We start from the raw sequence: 18,230 nt of genomic DNA on the forward strand, positions 1-18,230 counted from the left end.
TCAAGTGTAGAGGTAATGGAATATAAATCATCCTGTTTTTTGGAATGGTAGATGGGTTGAAGTGTAGTATTAAGCTTGCCTTTGTGTCTGCAAAGGACCAAACCAGCCTCCTCCTGCCCACCTTTCCCCAGTTTGGGATATGCAGTTATAATTCAAATCTTAGTTGTGTTTTTTTTCTTGTATCACCCCAGGAGCATAAAAATGGTGAGAGGTGTACTCATTTGACAAGAGAATATAGTAGGAATTGTTGGATAACCAGCAAGTACATGAGTGCCTGATGCGATTAATTGCTTTTGCGAGTGATTTAGAGCATAGAAGTCTGAGAAAGGCATTTTTGCTGCTGTACTCTAGAGTTATAAAAACTCTTTCAAATTCTCCCATATTAAAAGAAATAAATTCTGAAGAAGAAATAGCTTAATATATCCATAACTTTAAGAGTGCTTGACAGTTCTATGCTGATTTTCTCATAATGGCATTTTGCAGCTGTAGCTTTGTGAAGCTGGAGATGAGAACTGGGTGAGCTGTGCTGAGAGTCAGACTAGATAAAATTAAGAGAATGGGATCTGAAGTTAAAAATGCTTAGGCGGTTTTCAGGCCTGGAAATATTTGTTAGTCTAGACCTTAGTATGGGAAGATGAGAGCAAGTTTTCTTCCAACCAGAGCCACTCTGGTCTGCACCACTCCAGCTTGACGGGCTGGAGAGGAAGGCACAGTTATTAAAATCTACATGGAGGCAGAGTGCATCTTACACTTTGCAATGGGAATTAAGTTTCTGGCTGTTCTGGTTTTAATGGTGACTTTAAAAACTGAAGATAAGAGATTAACCCCACAAACTGGTCCATTCTGTGGAAGGACATTGAGAGTGCTGTTGATACTCTGGATTGCTGAAACCTGTCATCGCAAGTGTTTTATGATCTTAAGTTTTGACCCAGCCAAGATACCAGGGACTGCTGTCTGCTTTTCCTAAAAAGTTTAGGCTGAATTTTAATTCCCCAAAGTTCAAACCTCCAAAAATTTGAATTAGACACTTTTCATTTCTTCCTCATTGGTGTTTCTTCATTTCTGAGTAATAACTGAACTTGAAAAGGTTGAGGGATTTAAGGATTATTTTTTCCCTATTATTATTTTGTTATTGGTGCTGTTAAACCTTCAAGTAAATGTTCAAAGATGTGTCTGCAGATGTAGTGCTGAATTATCACTCAAGGTAAGGAAGGTCTCAGCTGAATTTTATATGCACATTGCTATCATTTTTTTTAGCATTAAGGGTGAATTCACTACCTCTTTCCTCTGTGTTTTAGCCAAGCTCTCTATTTTATATAATAGACTGAAGTGTTAAAATGAGAAGCTAGGGAAAAGATACAAACACCTTTCAGATTAGGAGGAGAAAAGAAGTAGGTGTCATCCCCAATTCATGTTTCAGCCTACTGCAGCTGTCCTGGAGACATGTGCAGCAGTTTAAAACACAAAAATGGCAACTCAAGAAGGAACAAAATTTTGCCTTGATGACTCCTTCAAGGATTTTTCAAGCCACAAGTTGGGGCACAGAACATTGATTCAAACTCAGGATGCCATATCTCTCTTCTTTTGTTCCATGCTTCTCTGAGGTTGCTCTGGCTTTTGGTTTCTGTAAGTGACCTGCATTTCTCAGTAAAACTGGGCATAAAGACAAAAAAAAAAAGTGGAAGAGAGATGGTGTGCATTTTACGTTAAGGGCCAAACTTTGTAAGTGAGAACACAGTTGAGAATGAAAACATGGGGAGCTGGAGCTCACTTCACCCACTGCAGAGTACCTTCAGAAAGTTAATGCCAAAAATGCCTTTAATTTTCAGGATGAGGCTGTAAATCAGATATGCCTTCGTGTTTCTGATCTAACAGAGTTTGGCTGTAAGCCAGCTGTTGCACACAAAAGGTGTTTTTTCTGCAAGGCCCAGATTTGTCCTCCTTTAGCAGCTTGATGCAGCTTGCCAGGCAATGGTGACGTGGTGTGAGGGGCGGGTGTGATGATGATACAGAACAAATTAGTCCATCAGACTATTTGGTTTGTTTTTTTTTTTTTTTTCAAAGAACAGTCACTTTAAAACGTGCTCAGTTTCCCATTATGTGGCCTAAAAGATTGAAGTCATGTAATCAAAATATTAGCTTAATTACACTAATTACAGACCTTTACACTGAAAGAAATCTCAGGGTGTTTCTAATGTGAGCAGCTAATTAAGGTCTAGTAGAATAATGACAACTTAATGGCTTGTGTTTGTGTGGAGGTGTCAATTTAGAAACAAACTTGCATATAACCTTCTGTAGGATAGTAAAAGTAGTCATATTCCTAAGTGCACTTAAGATAAAAGTGAATGTTTTTATTTTTTTGTCATCAGCCAGCAAGTGAAGTATCTTTAACTTATGGTTCTTTATTGAGAACTGTTTGATATACTGTCCTTCTAGATTGATACAGTTACTTGGTTTATAAAATAGGGTTAATAAATTTAGCTGTTTAATTTTACAGTTAGATGAATACTATTTATTTGTCACTTGAAAAGCTACTTGGCAATTCAAAGTTTTGCCTAAAGAGCCCGTTTGAAGCTCAGGACAGCAGGCAAGTCTGCTGACTTGTTGGGCACATTTTTTTCCCTTGTGAAGCGGATTTGAGCTACACACTTAAGGTCTTTTGAGAGTAATGTTTATTAATGCTTTCTTTATGCTATTGGGGACATGAAAATGTAGGGATTCAATATAAACCTTGCAGGAAAAAGGACATACCAAATGCAACCTGTGATACAGAGCTATAGACTTAGGGTTTCCTCAGACCTCTGCCTTAGGCTTCTTCATACACTGACTGGGGGCAAGTTTCCTGAATGGTAGGAGGATATGCTGTGCCATTGCCTGTTGGGATCACTTGAGGCACCATGCCCAAAGATCCTGTTCTTGCTCCATTACAGGCAGAAGTAATTCAGAACTTTGGCTAGCAGGCAACATCAACCACTTCATTTTGGAGGAGGACAAGCTTGAATTTTGTTTTAATATAATTCTTGTTTAGTTTTAAGCTGCTTCCCAAATGTAAACTTGGTAAGGAGAGGAATATAGAGAGTTTTGGTTAAAATCAGCTTTTCACGACCTGGCAGTTTCCGGCTGGAATGGTCTATAGCTCCTGTTTGCTGTGCCAAGGCATGGCGATGATGGCAACCCAGCTGCCAGGAACCATTGGGCCCTGGAAGCACCCATAGGCCTTAATTTCCTAGACCAACCTCCCATGGGAGGCCCAGGGGCACCATTTGGCAGGCCTAGCTGTGGCCCTAGGCCTGCTCTGAGCAGAGCCAGGGGCCCTGGCCTGCTGCCTGGGCTGGGCTTTCTGGGCATCACCTCAGGGATCCTGGGGGCCCTGGCCTGGCCCAGGGGAGGCTTCGGCTCTGGCCCTGGCCCTGGCCTAGGATGGGGTGAGGCCTTGGGCCTAGCCTTGGGCCTGGCTGGGGGGGACAGCCTGGCCCTGGCCCTGGCCTGGCTGGGGGGGTGGGGGGTGGGGCGGGGCTGGCCTTGGCCCTGACCCTGCCTGGCTGAAGCCCTGTGGTGCAGCAGTCCTGCTTCTCCTGCACTGCCCTCTCACAGCATCCTCCAGCTGCCAGGGGCCCAAGACCTGTCCCAGAAGCTGCAAAATGTGTATATAAAACATCTGCCTGCTTACATCTTAGGGAGAGTGCGTTGGAGCTGGTGGGGGTCCAGTGCTTACCGAATTTGGAGGGAACCTCCGATAAAAGGGATCTGAGACCCTGTGCCCTCAGTCGCTCAATACTTGGCCTAAAAACAGATAAGGCAAGAATTAAAAAGCTTAAAAGTCTGTGCTGTGAAATAATCTGTTTTCTGGAAAGCTTAATAAGACACAGCCAAAGGCCTCTCCTGTTGCCGACTGACAATACCGCCTACCCTGCTCTGCTTTCTTCTTGTCTCTGGGGGAGATTCTGCCAATTTCCATGATGGAGTTATTTAACAAAATCACTGATCATTGGAAACTGATGCTTAGCATTACACTGTCTTATCTATGCAGTTCTCACAGATTAGCGCAAACCTTCGTAATGCTTTCAGTAGCATTTGGGTGCTCTAAATGTAGATGAAAATCAGCTACTGAAATGAAGTATCAATCTCCAGACTTCTGAGCACTGGTAAGAATGACAGGGTTTCCCTGTCAAGGGACGTAGCCCTGAAAATTATAAATAAATATGCCAGAGAAATACTGGCATTTTGTTTGTGCATGTATGGAGCCAGGAACTAAGGGGTCTTTGATTAATATTTTTATTATATTTCAAGGAGGCCCCTGTTCTGTTTGTAATGCTTAAGCCTGAGTTTATGGTGTACAGCTGATGCAGATCTACAAGTAGACCTGCTTTGCAGAATGGATCCGAGTGAAACGATTGAGCTCTTAAATCTTTGATAATATCCACTGTGGGATCCTGTGGAGTTGTGTGAGAGTTTGTGTGTTTTATAAACAAGCAACCCCCATTTGTCATTGTGAAAGACTGCCTTCCACTCATAATTACTGAACTAATTTTAGCAGACATCACATGTTTTGGAATAAACATTCACTGTGAAGCCCAGCTGGGCATACAAATTTGCAGGCCAGCAGTAGATGATGACTCAGTTCAACGTCTGCTTGATGACTCGAGGCATTTGTGATGCTGGGCTCTGTCACAGGTGGGAAAGTGGTGGTGGTGGTGTATATGTCATTATAAGAAGCTTTATCCACCTGCCTTTCCCTAAACCTTAGTCCCAGTTAGCTCCGCTAACACAGAAGTACTGTGCCCAACACTACATCTTCCAGGAATATCATTGTTTTCTTCCTCTGCCTTTTGATTGGTTTCTGTTTCTAGCCTTGCAGTTGAACCAAACCTACTCACATGCTACCATTTGTTGATTGAACCTTCCTTTTGAAACGCTGAGAGACTATTTTCAGACTCAATTTCATGTCTCTTAGACATAAGCTTTATTGAGAGTCAAATACTGCACACTGAGAACTATTCAAAGCTCAGTCTTTAACGTCAGCTTAATCCTTAACATCATTTTCCTTCATTGTTATTGTCTCTTTGTGTGATGTCTCCCCCTTATTCCTACAACATCCTTCATTACTCTCCAAGATCAGAACAGTCTTAAGGGAAAACTGTAGTCATTTTTTTGATTTCTTAGACTAACTAGCAATAAAAACACAAGCTGTGTGCTGGATACTTTCAGGCTTGATTAGATTTCTAACATGAGATTTTTTAGAATAGCAGCTGGAGGAAACAATAGAAGCTGCAGAGGTAAGGGAACAAATTGTTCTGATAAGATACTTAAAAGTAGGATGAGAGTGCCTATGAATGTAAATGCAAGCACAAAGCCCTGCAGCCTTCTTTTACAATGTCTACATCAAGTCTTTTTTTTTTTTTTCTGAGTTTCCATATTTCAAATACTCCCAGTCTCTCTATATATGTACAAATTAATCAGAACCATTCTTGTAAGTGTGGAGTTTACCTCTCTGCATAGAGGGGCTTTTATTTTAGGACTTCATGGCTCTTAGTATTCAGAGCGACCGTTTACTCTCCTCCAGCGTCTTTGTAGATGAGAAAGCAAAAGTGTAAAAATATCAGTGGATAGGACTTTAGCTGTGAAGGACCTCGAATTGACTTGGATGCTGGGCTTAAATCCAGTCTTTTATTGCCTGGTGGAAGTTGTCTTGGGTCCATTGATATTGTATCCTTGGTGGTAACTCCCTTATTCAGTTGTCATTTACATACTCAGCTTTTCATGCTAGAAATGCAATAGAACATTTTGGAAGTACTTTGGTGCTAACTTCCTCATCTTATTGAAATTGCATATTTTCCACAAGATATGAACATCAGGAATGTGAACATCAAAGTCTTCTATTGAAAGTGTTTATGCAATCTTATAACTTTATTTGCCATATACGTACATTCCTCTGTTATGACTTGATGTGTCCTCGTGGTGCCAGATATGCCTGTTGTCTTGGTCTTACAACCGAGGTTCTTGGGGAACAGGTCATCAGGAAGCAATTTGCCAGAGTCGTTCATACAGCCACAGCCTAATTATTGTTCACATCTGAAGGACTGCAGAAGAGATTTGTGATCTGAGCAAGCTGCTTTACAGTCTGGATCCAGAACATGGATCCATAAGCGTATATTCTGTAGAACAAATGGGAAGCTTTTTCAAAGAGCCATGTAGGAAATTGCAGTGGCTGGATGGGCCTTCATCTGGGATCTATGGGCTACATTCTGTGGGGTGCTTCTGATAAAGCAAAACAGATAGTGATGCTTTTAGTTGACACTGCTGATAATCTGAAACCTGTGTTCAGACTGCAGTAAATAAATGTTTAAATAGTGAGAGCTGAGTAAAGAGAGTTAGGGCATCGCTGTGTTTAGTCCACTTGCAATGAGTCTTTCTCACTTAACCATATTTCAGTGAGAGGCTTGATGCTACTAGCAATATGCTTTAATACCATGTCTTTCTGGCAAGTTTTTTTTAATATTCTAATTTTGTTATTATGACAACTGAAATTATTCATCCAATTTAATTTGGTCTCATTTAAGACACTGGAGATTTATTATTTGTTCGCCCTCATACTTGTCTAATTTAAAAGTTACAGATAACTGAATATTTCTATGTTTATGGTCTTTAATAGCTGAGTGATGTCAGTTTACACATTCTGTAAAATTTTAATAAATTAATTTAGGACAAGGTTTGTTATTAAATATGGGATGGATCCTACTATTACTATCAATATTATGTTATTTTTGCCAAGAGCATTAAAGTCAGAGTCAATAGTACTGAAAAGCGCACAGGGAAATGACAACAGTCAGCATGGAGTTGCTGAGAACAAATGATGTCAAACCAATCTAATTCCCTTCTCAAATCCTCCCCAGGGTAACAGGCCTTGTGGTTAGACAAGAGGCGGTAGGTGCCACATACCTTGACTTCGTTAAGGTTTTTTAGGTTGTCCTATATGACAGTCTCATAAGAGGCTTGGGAAAGAAAATGTGGCAGAAATTAATAAGAAAGGTGCAAGGTTGTTTTCAAAATTGTGTTTGGAGCACTATCCATGATCAATTGTCAAAATGAAAGAACAAACTGTCTGGGATTCTGCAGGGACCTGTCTAGGCTCTAATACAGCTCAACATTTTTATTAATGACCTGGATGATGGAGTAGCATGTGTTGTTATTAGATTTGAAGCTTGGATGGACTGCAAGAATGTTGGAAGACAAGGTTAGAATCGAAAATGATCTCTATGAAAATAGAGAAACGGGCTATAACAAATAAGATGCTATTCAAGCAGGAGGAATTTCTTTGTAGAAAAAGCAATGATCAGCCACACAGCATGATCTGGAGGGGGTGACAAGCTGAAACGCAATGATGTTGTATATGTTGATGTGGAAAAGGTGAACATCTCCGCCGGTGTATACAGAGTTGCATGTTCTTTGTTCAGCGCTGGTAGGGTCCTGAAGTGCAGCAAGATTTCAGTTAGACATTAAGAAAAACACTTTTGCTATGTCAATATTGTGCACTAGATCAGATTGCCTCCACAAGGTAGAGCAATCAGTAAGAGATTTGCTAAGTAGGAAGCAGAAGGGACCCAAGCGTTGGCAGTGCTGCCAACAGAGTAGGAGGATGGTCTTAATGAGGATCCTGTCAGCAGTGACTTGCTTGAAGTTTTTTTCCTATCCTGCTGTCCTGCCCATTTCCTGTATCTCTAAGGAAAGCCCACAAAAATCAATGAGCTGGATCATGAGCAAGGCTCATCACGCAGTCCATTAATCACAATCTGGAACACACTTATGCCACAGTTGCCCCAGCTGTGTATGTTCAACCACAGCCTGCTGGTCATGGTGCTTCCCGAGACTGGAGTGAAAAAGACCATCGAAAGCTATTGTAGGAAATACCATACACAGACAGTTCATACATTTCATGATGACTGGAAGACAGTCACAAAAAATGGCTGAAGAAATTCCCTAAAATGAGTTCAGCAATGTTTCAAATGCTTGTTGTTAATGCTGTAAAAACATAACTGGAGATTCAAGCATAAAAATATGAATTAATGACAAATTAGGAATGAGTTTGGTAGTCGGTAGGTATCTGATTGAACAGGGATTTTTCTCTCCCTAATTATAAATTAAATATTAATATCACTGGAACATCTAATAGCTTTAAACGATATACAGGGCCAATATATTTCCCTTTGAGATTTCTTTACTTATTGAAAGTCCATTTTGTTTTACAGTAACTTTTATATCGCACTATTAGAACAACACAAACCATGTGTATTTTCCATAAAAAATGTAATTGCAATTATCCTAAGGAAAAAAAAGCAAATGCCAAAACACAACAAAAGCACACACATAAAACTGAAAGTTTATGCCCTCTGATTTCAGCTGTTTATTTTCAAGTTGCCTTTGGCTGTAGAGCTACGTAAGCCAGTGTCATGATGATGGTGGGAGACGTTATACCCCACCAGCACTCTGTCTCAAATGGTAAGACAAAAGAAACATCCCCTTCTTTCTCAGACTCAGAATGTCTCCTAGTCTTAAGTGTGAACCACCACATTGTTTTGGATGTTTTGTTGACCCTTGAGTTGGTGGCTGGGAGTGGATTGGTTTTAACTCTTTCCTAGAACACAAATAACTCTATGGCTGCAGACATGTGAGAATCAAGTGTGATTTCATGAAGGGCTAACTACCAAAAACAGAAAGAAAAACAAGCAGTGCACTTGACAAGAGGAAGGTGTAGTACAGCAGAATCATATTTTGTTCATTAAAGGTGAGAATAATGAACTGAGTATCTTCAGTCCCATAGTGGACTGTTTTAATAGTTGTAGAAAGGGAGAAAAGAATGATGATCTTTTATTTATTTATTTATTTATTTGTATATTTTGGCAATGGATAGATTTCTTAGGATTTTAGGATTACTATGTTCATTTAAGATCGAAATAATAATTTTTCAGTATTCTCTTAAGACAGTTCTGAGAGAAGTTTCACTAAAAGCATGAAGAAAGCAAACTTAGAGAAGCTCCATGGATCTATTTACTTATCAAGAAAGTTAAATATATGAATTGATCAAGATCTATAATTATAAAAAATAGTGCAAGCTGTTTAATATTAACATACTGAGGCTTAGCAAAACATGAAACCCTTTTTAAAAAGTACGAGTAATCGCCTCACTTCCTAATACATAGCAAGGATAGGTTTAAAAGCAGCACATGAAACATTGTGACTGACAGAATAACTAATAAACTGCAAATACTACAGAAAACCAAAGCAGTTTTTATTAACAAAAGTCTCCTAGCACTTCCCTTTGGCTGTGTGGATAAACAGCATGCCATAATTTTTCTGGATGGGATAGGTGAAGCCCTCTTGTGAATATGCTACCAGTTTAGGCATTGGCAGCCTCCCAAATGCTCTGAGGAATTCAGCGTCTTGTGCTGATGTTCAGCCCAGGTCCTTTGGGCTCCTTCCTGGGAGAGGGCGTGGGCAAGCAGTGACTAGCCTTGCCAGAGCACTGGGAATACCATTAGTGCCAAACCATTGACAGGGAGCTGGAGGAAGTGGTTCCAGGTAAACACACAACCAGTATAACCCTGTTGCCTTTTGGGATTTCAAAAAAATCAGCAGAAAAGAGAATTTCCTGCAGTTTCTGATGGCTGAAACTCTTTTAAATACATATAAACCAAATATCTGCTTAAAGAATTGAAACTGTTTTCTTCAAAGAGTATGTCTTTACCTTAAATCCCATCTCATATTAAGTATATTTTTTTAATAAATGGCGAATACCTTGGTGTCATACTTTAACCCTAGCTGGCAACTGAGTACTGCACAGCTGCATACCTGTAGCATGGGGAGGAGAATCAGAAAAAGGTAAAACCTGTGGCTTAAGATAAGTTTAATAATTAAACTAAAGTAAAATCTGATAATAACAGTAATATTGATGACTATGGTGATGAAAAGGAAAAAAAAGAGAGAGGAATAAAACCCAAGAGAAACAAGTGATGTACAACACAATCGCTCACCACCCGCTGACCGATGCCCAGCCAGTTCCCGAGCAGCCATCAGTGGCTGCCAGCCACCTCCCCCCAGTTCCTACACTGGGGATGACGGCCCATGGTATGGAACGTCCCTTTGGCTGGTTCACAGCAGCCGTCCTGGCTCTGCTCCCTCCCGGCTTCTTGTGCAGCTGCTCGCTGGCAGAGCCTGGGAAACTGAAGAGTCCTTGACTTAGGGGTAAGCACTACTTAGCAACCACTAAAACATCAGCGTGTTATCAACATTATTCTCACATAAAATCCAACGACAGCACTGTACCAGCTACTAAGAAGAAAAATTAACTCTATCCCTGTCAAAACCAGGATGCTTCGAAACAAAAGATTTTCTCTGCAATGCCATCTGATGGGCCTGTCTCCTCGTAGCATATAATGCAGTTAATTTTATATGTGACTAATGAATACCATCCATTCCACTGAATAACTGTGACCCAGCTATGTGGAAGACTCTCATATCTTAATTGCTTGACCCTGAAATTAACACAAGCAGATGGGCCTGAACAGATAGTGAGTCTGACATGAGGTGGAAGAAGAGGCCACTAATGCAGTCAGCAGAATGTAGTATGTGAGAAACTATTTTCTTGATTGGAATAATTTATTTCGCTTTTCAGCCCATTTCACTCCCTTTTAGTACCTTGTGGTTGGCTGACATGAGGGGTAGCAGGTTAGCTGTTTAACACCTGTAACCCAGTAAGCCCAGCTGATAACACTTTAAGATGAATTACTGTCTAGTATTGACAACATAGAAAAAGATGTTACTTAACTGTAAACTGAAATATAAACTTTATGAACAACTTCTGCATACTTATGGATTGACTCTTAAATGCCTGTGTCCCTGAATACTCATGGGACAGGATAGTTATTTACTTTTAATTTTGGAGTTTAAGTAAATTTTAAGTTGTCCCTTTTTCAAAGATACCTTTTGTATAGGTTGCATTACCTTCAGCCAACCTAGACAAAACCAACAGATTCCAGCATTGTGTGCAACGTAATTCAGCGCCAATGTCGTTTGCAGTTTGTCATATGAAGAAGAGGGATTGATTGAGGATTGCTCTTTATGTGTCTGTATTTTTGTAATAGTTGTGACTTTCTAGAGACTTGCACTTGATGCTGAATGGCTGTTTGACTGCTTCATATTTGCACCTTTCCTGATAGTTTCTCCAGGAGGTGTGTCACACAGGATAAAAAGCAGTCTGGTGTTGGTAAAGATAGTCTGACCTCATTACTGGGGCAGACAGGTGTATTCTTTAATCACTGCCTTAAAGCTTCAGGAAACCCTGGACTTTTTCCAAGATCAGCTGGGATTAGCCAAACCCTTTGATGTTACTTTGGACGTCCCATGGAGACACCAGTTGAAGAGGGCAAGTGAATGCTGACTGGCTACGGTCCTGGCTTTCTTAGGCAAGACATCTGTGAGAACGATTTGTGTGGGAGAAATTGGACCAAAAAAGAAAACTGTTTCATGCTAATTGCAATTTCCAATTGTAAACCTGGAGGTGAGCTGCCACTGACAGGCTCTTAAACTAATTAACCAAACAGTCCAGTACCTCATGCTGGGTAATGTTACATAACTATGCATAAACAACTCTGCTGAAGATTTATTCCAACCTCAAACTTCCAACAGGCTCTGCTCAAGTTAAACAGGCTGTTTGAAGTGTCATGATGATCTGCAGTCCTCCTGTCTGATGCACTACATGCTTGACTCTAATTAACAGTAATCAAATAAGGAAAGCCCTAATCAGTATTCAGCAGCTATTACCCTCAGCTTAGCAGAGAGAAAACATAATTTCAGAAGAGAAATAAACACGTGGTATTGTGTGGAACTACAATAAATCCTTTCAAGTGGCTATGTGAAAAAAATAAAATAAATATTGTAACATGCCATTAAACTGTGATCTGAGGCCTTAGGGGATAAAAAGAGGGGGCTGGGGAGAAAAGAAAGCCCATGTTTTCCAGATTCAGTGTTTGCCTCTGTCAAGTCTTTTTGTTGGAGTGTAGCTCTGGCAGCATTTTTCACCTCTCTTCACTTTGGACAGGTGAAGTGTCAGTTGTCTTCTACCCTTAACAAACACAGGGAAAAATCTTTTTTTCTGAACTGTATTTTATAGAGAAGCATCCTTTTCTTGCTTGAAATGCCACTATACTTGTTCTGGTCCATGACTACTCATGATTTTGTAAATGTGGAGTTAGGAGGAGGGTTTTCACAGATTTCAGTACCAACTACATCATGATTTGATCCATATGCTCCACTTCTCACCTTCATGGGATCTTAGGAAATTTTAAAAAGTTTTGTGGGATGGTAGAAAAGTGGTCTATCAGGTCATGCTCATCACTGGATATGAATTCTGAGCCATGAGTCCCTGTACCTTTATGCTACACTGCTGCTGTTGAATGAAGAGCCCCCACAAATAAGAAAGATACTCAGGAGAGGTCTGCGGTCCTCTCAGTTGCCTGGAACCTTCCTGTGGTCTGGAAGATAAAGATGCTTTTAGGAAATAATTTTCTTCTTTGAATGACCAGAACTGATGAGTTTCCTGACCCACCTGTGCCTGCAAAGGAGATGGCCGTTAGCTGTCAGTCCTTTGTTCACCCCTTGCTCACAGTTCTGTATTTTTTACAGTATCTGAACAGGTGTTTTGCACAAAGTCCTTTGAACCCACTCTGAAAAAGGCATCACAACTGCTTAGCTTCAAGTTTTCTTTCCCCTTTCCCTGTGTTCCCAAGGACACAAATGGATGTTTTGTGACTGAAGGCCTTTATTTCTTCCTAAGTACCATGGGTTTGTGCATAACTGTAAGCAATTTCTCTCCTGACTGTGCAATTTCCCTTGGTGATGTTTAAAGGAACATTTTTTAATTCTATTTTTAAACTGTTAGAAATAGCTCTCCAGAGCTTCCACTGCTGAATACTAATAACTTTTTATATTAGCATAAAAGGATAGTTTTATCAAAGATCACAGTTTTAGGGGAAAATAGTGGTATTTGCATCTCAGGAGGCAAGGGAAAGCTGTTCATAGGTTTATGGAGGTCTTTGTCCTTTCCTTCAGCTTCCATAGTTTTGTTAGTGCTAAATTAAATTAGATGTGGTAACGGAGCTGTGGTGAGTGTTTGCTAATATGCATGCCAGCCTTATCAGAGGGTGTTGCAGAATGCCTTTTTTTCCCAGATGCATGTAATTTTAACACCTGTTCATCCCAGAACTTAGATTACTTTCTCCTAGGGCTATTTATAACTAAAGCTGTTGTTGGTGACTTTGGTATTTTTACAGGAGCCCATATGGCTGCAAGAAAATGCAGAGAGATGTACGTAATGGAACAGAGGGCAAATAATTGTCTGGAAAACCCAGACTGCTGTTCAATATGTCTGGAAATAGTGTAGCAGCAGGCAGAGTTCAATTAGATCATCTTGGGGTTTGTGTAGGGAAAGGATTTGCAGCCACTGACTTGCCCCTCAAAGTCAGCTTTCTTGTTTACCTCAAGCATATAGCTCATTGAATACAACCTAAACTAATTCTCGTAGACCAATATGTATCCTTCACTAATAAAAGCTAAGCAGTCTTGTCACACAGGGACACCGAAAGCTGTGCCGGCTGTGACCTTATTCTGCACGATGTTGCACAGGTGCTGTGAGTCTCCAGCTAAACCCAAGTAGGATTGAGTGAGGAGGGAATGCATCTCCTGCCATTCAGTCCAGCCATTCCAATGGTTTTCAGGAAATGCTAGCACATCAGAGCACGCTGCAAAACATCTATGCTTTTTCCATTACAATTTGAATGACAATTTCATTTAGAAACATGTTTTCTACAGGGAGCTACAGAAGTCAGAGGAGTGAGTTGAAGCTGCTAATATGCTTGGACTATTTGAAGCAATACGTTTATTTCACAGACACGTTACAGGCTGGATGTTACCAAACACTGGATATTTCCAGGAATCTAAAGGACCCAAACACTCATTTTTGTTCCTTCTCCTTCACGCCACTCTGCATTTTACAATTCTGGACAAAAGTGAAAGTTAGACCAGGAATACAGTGATATTTTTGGCTTTTTTGATTTCTTCTCTTGCAACCCAGGTGCCTGATGTCAAGACATTCCTGTTTCCAGTCCGCGGCATTTCACTGTGATCTAAAATGAATCTGATTTGTGATGTGGTTCCAAGAAGGAGTTAAGAGGCTCTTGCGCCTGCCATCTGCCCATCACTGGTGGAGCGGCTGCCTAGTATCAGAACAGACTATTAGTGTCCCCTTCTCTGCTGAGCTCATATTCTGGTTGAAATAGGTGGTATTTGAAGTTAACAGCACCCAGCTATGAAGTGTGTTGGCACAGCAGTGGGTACACTGCAGGGACTGCTGCATTAGCCAGTAATGCTGTGTCGGGGTGCGGATGGGGCAAGCAGCTGGACACACTGACTTCTGGTACCACCACTGACAAGCTGTCAAAAATCATGAGCTAGCACACTGTGCTTCTGATCTGTGAATGAATCCTTTGACTTGAACAAAAAGTGTTCAGTTTCTAGTGCATCTCATCGCAAATTTTTATGAAGCAGCATGAGGTTCTAGGCTGGAGAGAGCTCAGGAGTGAGAAATATTGCATTATATCTTTTTTCCATCTGTTTTTATCTTTTTTCCTCATTACGCTAGTGATACACTTTCTTGGTGAAGAACTACCCAATTAATGCTTGTGCAGACCTCTCCAAGATGAACAGTTGAAGCCGGTATGTAAATATCATATATTACTGTTGTATCAATTCATGACTAAAATTTGTACTTTTAGTCAAATTGTAATTTGAATTTTTGTATAATGGGGTTTTAAGTGCCTTGTTTTGGAAAGCACTTCTACAGCGTTACATCAACAGATGCTATGGTACAATATGACTCCTCCGACAGTACTTTAATGAATTAAAGTAAAGCCAAGACTTGTTTCTTCTTGTAACACCTTTACCTCCCCTTACTTATTCTGCAAGTATTCGATTCCATAGTTTCTCATATTCATAGATCAGTATGAGAAAAGGCCTATTCACCAACACCTTATAACATAAGAATTTAAAAAATCTAAGCATATTCCTTAAAAGTACCCATTCTATCCTTTCTCTGCTTTCCTTTATTTTCCTTATAGTCTAGTACTTTTGGTGCACTACAAAACATTTAATTGTTTTTTGACAATTGGGAAAACATGGAAATGTTTCTTTCCCTGATGAAGAATACAATTTTTGTTTTTCATTCTCACATTTATGTCCCTCTGCTGCTTTTGATCACTAGTAATTGTACATTCATTGTTCTTTATTGCTGTATGCTATGGTCAGTGATAATGTTAACTGCTTCCCTCGTTGATATTTTAATGTGATTCTATAAATCATTCAAATTGCAATAAATTCAATGGCTGTCACTATAATTTAATTTTCTTACAGATTTGAACTGTATAAATTCTCTGTTCTTAGCTAAATCCTGACCATGTTAGCCTCACTTTATATTGCCACAATTTTAAGATCATAGTCCCCCTAATCTTTATCCCCTGGTAATTCAGAGAGGCATCTTTGGAGGATTAGTCAACCTTTCTGAAGTTTTGAACAATCTCCTGGGAATGCCTCTTTTGGCTGCTGTATAACAAGCCCAAAATATCTGTATTTGAGAGCCTAAACCAGGGCCAGCCCAGGCACCTGTGCCACTCCTTCCTTCAGCTTTTGTGGGATTGCTTCCCGCGGTACCTCGTACCTCTGGCATTGCTGCGGCCGCCAGGCACTGATCTTTAGTGTGGGGTTTGTGCTGCTCTGAGTCACTGACGTTTCATTAGTGTGGGTTGATCTTTAATAAAATAAATGGATTTTATCCTAGTAGATGAAGTATTTTGGAGCAAACTTCCACATTTTGTCTGAAAAAAACCCAGGGTAAAATATATCTGCTGTGCAGCTTGCTTCTTCCCCAGACAATTCTGTACCAGTGGTGTCTTTCTTGGAGAGGGATGGTGAAGGGTCCCCGGCCAATTGCTACAGAAAACAACACATTCCAGTGTGATAGGGTTATTGCGCAGGCAGTAAGTCCAAATGTCTACCATTTTTCTTTCTTTTGTGTTTTTGTTTTTTTTTTTTTTGCAGAGACTACCTCTGAGAATAAGGATGTTGTTTCAGTCTCTGTTTACTGCTGAGACTTGCCACAAGGGTAACCATGCTGTCTGTGATGGACTGTCTCCTGTTCCACAGAGGATGAGTAAACTTACTCATGTGTTTCATATGGGCCCCATTGAAGTGTTCCAAAGTGAAACTGAAATATTGAATTAAAAAGATTGCACTTAAACAGGTATGAACCAGTTCTTTTGCATTGGTCCTAAATACGTTCCAGACTTCCAGTTTGGAAGTTAGATTTGGTTTTTGATAACTTGAGTTTTCTCTTAATAAAGTGTTTTTTTGATCTGATATAAACATGTTGTAACTGGATATATTCTATAAATGCTAGTAAGGCTGTGTTTTGATTTAAAAAAAAAAAAAAGGTTCCTTTGTTATTTTACTAATTTTACTTCTCATTCAAGATCCTTTGCCCACAGTAACATCTCATCTCTTAAGAACTTGACAGGGAAGTTTTCAGTGGAGGATAAATTCCTACCTTCAACATCATAAGGGAGATTAATTTACTTTTGTTAGCAGCACTCTTTAGTACTGCTGAAAAATGTCAAAATGTCTGCACTTCAGAATGAAGGTCTCTATTTTATCAGCTTATCAGGTAGTATACCTGCAATAGCACTTTCAGATTTTTGAAATGTCACTGTATTTTTATTGTGAATTACCGTGGGCATTGACAGACTTGATCTCCAGGGTTAGTTACTGAGGTATTAGGTGGGAGAATGAGCATCTTAATTAGATGATGTAATCTTAAAATGGGAGTAATTTCAGGGTAAATTGAGAAGACTGAGTAATCCAGTTTGATACTTTTCTGAACTGTTATTATTTTAACACTGAGCTAAATATTTTGTTCACTTACTCTAAGTCAGCTGTGTGATGCTGTGCCTGCATATATTACTCTTTCATGGATGCTGCAGAGCAAAGACCGTCAAGCATGTAGACACATAGGTACACTGACAACTCTCTAATGATTTTGTAGTTGTGTATATTGTGTCTGATTTCCAACCTGAGTTACAGAACAAGGTACCCAAAATACCATGTGAATGTCCTAGGCTGTCATGTTTCCAGAACCACAATAACAGGGATGGGATGAAGAAGTGATGTGCTTCCCTTTTTTATAATTTGCTAGCTTGCCTGCTGACTATTGAAATTACATCTTTTACCAGAGATCTATTTATTTTTTTGTAGGAAATATCTGTTGTTAAACAGACCTTTTATGTATAGTTTACCTCTCCTTTCAATAAATTCCTTTAGAAAAAAATATGTATGCAGTATACATTTGAATTCTATATGAAAGATTTTAGCATTACAACAGGAAAGCAGACTTACCTACTTCAGTTCCAATGTACATTTTTTTGCTTAAAAGGGATGTTTGGATAGCATCCAAGGTCTCAATCAGTAACTGGGATGCTATGAGATTCAGACAGTACTGCTTTAATCAGATTAGCACTCCTCTAATTAATTTAGAAAAGCCAATTGTTTTCTGGGCTTATGGTGTACCGTGTCCAAAGATCCTGCTTCTGAGAAGACAGTTATGAAGGGAAGCAATGTGAAATGAGGATGTAATTTGGTGATTTGTTCACCAGAGTAGCCTACCTTTAAAAAAAATTATAACAGGGATGGTGCTATGAGCTGACAGAGTTATTTATCTTCTCTTAAACCAAGTATCAAAACTTGTTCTCTTAAACCAAGTTCTCTTAAACCAAGGATCAAAAGAAAAAAAAAAAACAACAAACAAACAACCAAAAAAAAAAAAAGAAAAGAAAAAAAACCAACAAAACCAAACAACACAGGATGTGTGGCTTATTAAAGTGGAACAGGGATTCAAAAGAGAAATGCCATTTTTCTGCAGGATGAACTCCCACAGAAGGTTGATGGCATTCTTGCATTTAAGCCTGTAGAGAATGGATGTTTAGTAGCATCTAGTACACTTGTAGCTGACTGCAGCTAATGGCCCTTGGGGCTCTAACTTTCCTAAAACACTGAAACCCAAAATTCTTCAGACAAAACATACTGTATGTCACTAGCAGTTTAAGCTATCCTCTTGACAGCCATTCCAAATGGAA

Source organism: Falco biarmicus, chromosome 2 (genome assembly GCF_023638135.1).
Source record: "Falco biarmicus isolate bFalBia1 chromosome 2, bFalBia1.pri, whole genome shotgun sequence".
Lineage (NCBI taxonomy): Eukaryota > Metazoa > Chordata > Aves > Falconiformes > Falconidae > Falco > Falco biarmicus.